This window comes from Durio zibethinus, unplaced genomic scaffold (assembly GCF_047325235.1).
Source record: "Durio zibethinus cultivar Kanyao isolate XHJ-2024 unplaced genomic scaffold, ASM4732523v1 HiC_scaffold_3, whole genome shotgun sequence".
Classification (NCBI taxonomy): domain Eukaryota; kingdom Viridiplantae; phylum Streptophyta; class Magnoliopsida; order Malvales; family Malvaceae; genus Durio; species Durio zibethinus.
The window spans coordinates 8,743,501-8,748,500 of NW_028323044.1; positions in this window are offsets into that span (position 1 = coordinate 8,743,501).

Consider the following 5,000-nt stretch of genomic DNA (forward strand, 5'->3'; position numbering starts at 1 on the left):
ACAAAAAAATTCAGCTAAAAACTCGAACCGGAGAAGATTTCGCGACCGTTTGAAAAAAGTGTCCCCGTTTCAGACACTTCAACGGCTACTGGCAGCAAACCTGTAAAATCTCAAACGCTCTTTAAGGGGGTGTGAGTTCTCAGAGGTTTGATGAGGGATAGGGGGCCAACACAAGGGCCAAGCACCAGCACCCATCGCACGTCATGTGCGCACACCCCCCCGGCCCCCCTCCCAATCGCCGGAACCCCAATGCCGCCGGTCAGGTTCTCCGGCGGTACTCCGGCGATGCTCCGGCGATGCTCCGGCGATGCTGTCCCGAGTGAAAAAAATGCGGCACCAGCACATGCTGGAGCCAAGCATGGGCACCGTGGCTCAAAATCGAACTTCGGCCAAGGCCTCGACCATCAATGGCACATGATGACGCATGGTGATGGCACATGCATCGACCATCATCGGCATAGGCTGCCCTTCGGTACGGGCACTTGCCTCGACCGCCATCGGCACAAGCTGGGCCCTGGTGTGGGTTGTTGCCTCGATCACCAGCGGCACATGCTGAGCCTTGGTGCGGGCGGTTGCCTCGAGCACCATCGGCAGACCCTGGGCCCTGGTGCGGCCGGTTGCCCCGATAACCATCGGCACACGCTGGGCCCTGGAGCGGCCGGTTGCCTCGATCACCATCGGCAAAAGCTGGGCCCTGGTGCGGGCGCTTGCCTCGACCACCATCGGCACACGCTGGGCACTGGTGCGGGCGCTTGCCTCGACCACCATCGGCACACGCTGGGCCCTGGGGCGGGCGGTTGCCTCGATCACCATCGGCACACGCTGGGCCCTGGTGCGGGCGGTTGCCCCCAGCACCATCGGCACACGTTGGGCCCTGGTGCGGGCGCTTGCCTCGACCACCATCGGCACACGCTGGGCCCTGGTGCGGGCGCTTGCCTCGACCACCATCGGCACACGCTGGGCCCTGGTGCGGCCGCTTGCCTCGACCACCATCGGCACACGCTGGGCCCTGGTGCGGTCGGTTGCCTCGAGCACCATCGGCACACGCTGGGCCCTGGTGCACCATCGGCACACGCTGGGCCCTGGTGCGGGCGCTTGCCTCGACCACCATCGGCACACGCTGGGCCCTGGTGCGGGCGCTTGCCTCGACCACCATCGGCACACGCTGGGCCCTGGTGCGGCAGGTTGCCTCGAGCACCATCGGCACACGCTGGGCCCTGGTGCGGTCGGTTGCCTCGAGCACCATCGGCACACGCTGGGCCCTGGTGCGGGCGCTTGCCTCGACCACCATCGGCACACGCTGGGCCCTGGTGCGGCAGGTTCCCTCGACGACCATCGGCACACGCTGGGCCCTGGTGCGGCAGGTTGCCTCGAGCACCATCGGCACACGCTGGGCCCTGGTGCGGTCGGTTGCCTCGATCACCATCGGCACACGCTGGGCCCTGGTGCGGGCGGTTGCCTCGACCACCATCGGCACACGCTGGGCCCTGGTGCGGCAGCTTGCCTCGAGCACCATCGGCACACGCTCGGCCCTGGTGCGGTCGGTTGCCTCGAGCACCATCGGCACACGCTGGGCCCTGGTGCGGCACGTTGCCTCGACCACCATCGGCAGCCTCGACCACCATCGGCACACGCTGGGCCCTGGTGCGGGCGCTTGCCTCGACCACCATCGGCACACGCTGGGCCCTGGTGCGGGCGCTTGCCTCGACCACCATCGGCACACGCTGGGCCCTGGTGCGGCAGGTTGCCTCGACCACCATCGGCACACGCTGGGCCCTGGTGCGGCAGGTTGCCTCGACCACCATCGGCACACGCTGGGCCCTGGTGCGGGCGGTTGCCTCGACCACCATCGGCACACGCTGGGCCCTGGTGCGGGCGCTTGCCTCGACCACCATCGGCACACGCTGGGCCCTGGTGCGGGCGCTTGCCTCGACCACCATCGGCACACGCTGGGCCCTGGTGCGGCAGGTTGCCTCGAGCACCATCGGCACACGCTGGGCCCTGGTGCGGCAGGTTGCCTCGAGCACCATCGGCACACGCTGGGCCCTGGTGCGGGCGCTTGCCTCGAGCACCATCGGCACACGCTCGGCCCTGGTGCGGTCGGTTGCCTCGAGCACCATCGGCACACGCTGGGCCCTGGTGCGGCAGGTTGCCTCGACCACCATCGGCACACGCTGGGCCCTGGTGCGGGCGCTTGCCTCGACCACCATCGGCACACGCTCGGCCCTGGTGCGGTCGGTTGCCTCGAGCACCATCGGCACACGCTGGGCCCTGGTGCGGCAGGTTGCCTCGAGCACCATCGGCACACGCTGGGCCCTGGTGCGGGCGCTTGCCTCGACCACCATCGGCACACGCTGGGCCCTGGTGCGGGCGCTTGCCTCGACCACCATCGGCACACGCTGGGCCCTGGTGCGGGCGCTTGCCTCGAGCACCATCGGCAGACGCTGGGCCCTGGTGCGGCAGGTTGCCTCGAGCACCATCGGCAGACGCTGGGCCCTGGTGCGGCAGGTTGCCTCGAGCACCATCGGCACACGCTGGGCCCTGGTGCGGTCGGTTGCCTCGAGCACCATCGGCACACGCTGGGCGCTGGTGCGGGAACTTGCCTCGACCACCATCGGCACACGCTGGGCCCTGGTGCGGCAGGTTACCTCGATCACCATCGGCACACGCTGGGCCCTGGTGCGACAGGTTGCCTCGAGCACCATCGGCACACTATCGGCCCTGGTGCGGGCGGTTGCCTCGACCACCATCGGCACACGCTGGGCCCTGGTGCGGGCGCTTACCTCGAGCACCATCGGCACACGCTGGGCCCTGGTGCGGGCGGTTGCCTCGAGCACCATCGGCACACGCTGGGCCCTGGTGGGTTTAGGCACATCTTCAAATTTCTGCCGTGCCAATGCCATTTTTATGGCTTGTAAATTCATACAATGGTCCCCTAAGCCTTCACGTGAAGTTTCGTTGGAAGATGACTCGTTTTCTATTTTTCACGATTTTCAAAACTTTTTGCGGTTCGGGAATTTTTAAAATTTTTTTATAAGGATTTTTGGCCCCAAATTTTGTAGGCATGATCCTTCTATTTTTGTTGGCATGCACAAAAAAATTCAGCTAAAAACTCGAAGTAGAGAAGATTTTGTGACCGTTTGAAAAAAGTGTCCCCATTTCAGACACTTTAACGGCTACTGGTAGCAAACCTGTAAAATCTCAAATGCTCTTTAAGGGGGTGTGAATTCTCAGAGGTTTGATGAGGGATAGGGGGCCAACACAAGGCCAAGTACCAGCACCCATCGCACATCATGTGCGCACACCCCCCCGGCCCCCCTCCCAATCGCCGGAACCCCAATGCCGCCGGTCAGGTTCTCCGGCGGTACTCCGGCGATGCTCCGGCGATGCTCCGGCGATGCTGTCCCGAGTGAAAAAAATGCGGCACCAGCACATGCTGGAGCCAAGCATGGGCACCGTGGCTCAAAATCGAACTTCGGCCAAGGCCTCGACCATCAATGGCACATGATGACGCATGGTGATGGCACATGCATCGACCATCATCGGCATAGGCTGCCCTTCGGTACGGGCACTTGCCTCGACCGCCATCGGCACAAGCTGGGCCCTGGTGTGGGTTGTTGCCTCGATCACAATCGGCACATGCTGAGCCTTGGTGCGGGCGGTTGCCTCGAGCACCATCGGGAGACCCTGGGCCCTGGTGCGGCCGGTTGCCCCGATAACCATCGGCACACGCTGGGCCCTGGGGCGGGCGCTTGCCCCCAGCACCATCGGCACACGCTAGGCCCTGGTGCGGGCGCTTGCCCCCAGCACCATCGGCACACGCTGGGCCCTGGTACGGGCGGTTGCCCCGAACACCATCGACACAAGCCGGCCCTTGGTGCGGGCTCCTGGCTCGACCACCATCGGCACACGCTGGGCCCTGGTGCGGGCGGTTGCCTCGAACACCATCGGCACACGCCGGCCCTTGGTGCGGCCGGTTGCCTCGACCACCATCGGCACACGCTCGGCCTTGGTGAGGGCGCTTGCCTCGACCACCATCGGCACACGCTGCGCCCTGGTGCGGGCGCTTGCCTCGACCACCATCGGCACACGCTCGGCCTTGGTGCGGGCGCTTGCCTCGACCACCATCGGCACACGCTGGGCCCTGGTGCGGGCGGTTGCCTCGACCACCATCGGCACACGCTCGGCCTTGGTGAGGGCGCTTGCCTCGACCACCATCGGCACACGCTGGGCCCTGGTGCGGGCGGTTGCCTCGACCACCATCGGCACACGCTGGGCCCTGGTGCGGGCGGTTGCCTCGACCACCATCGGCACACGCTGGGCCCTGGTGCTGGCGGTTGCCTCGACCACCATCGGCACACGCTGGGCCCTGGTGCGGGCGGTTGCCTCGAACACCATCGGCACAAGCCGGCCCTTGGTGCGGGCGGTTGCCTCGAGCACCATCGGCACACGCTGGGCCCTGGTGCGGGCGGTTGCCTCGACCACCATCGGCACACGCTGGGCCCTGGTGCGGACGGTTGCCTCGAGCACCATGGGCACACGCTGGCCCTTGGTGCGGGCTCTTGCCTCGACCACCATCAGCAGAAGATTGCCCCTACGTCGAACACCATCGATACATGCCGGGCCTTGGTGTGGGCACATGCCTCGAGCTGGTGCGGGCGGTTGCCTCGACCACCATCGGCTCACGTTGGCCCTTGTTGCGGGCACATGCCTCGACCACCATCGGCACCTGCGCACCCTCGGTGTGGGATTTGCTTGTTTGGAAAAAGTGTCCCCGTTTCAGACATTTTAACGTCTACTGGTAGCATATCTGTAAAATCTCTAATGCTCTTTAGGGGGTGGTGGTCCGGCACCCCCTCTCCCCCCCCCACGGGGGGAGTAGGTGTGCGCGATGGGCCTCCCATTGCGTGCACCCCGGCCAACGTCCCTCGAACGAAATACAGGGCGTGCATGCCTTCCGGCGATTTTTGTCCGGCGACTGGTTGCTCCGGTGACCGGCA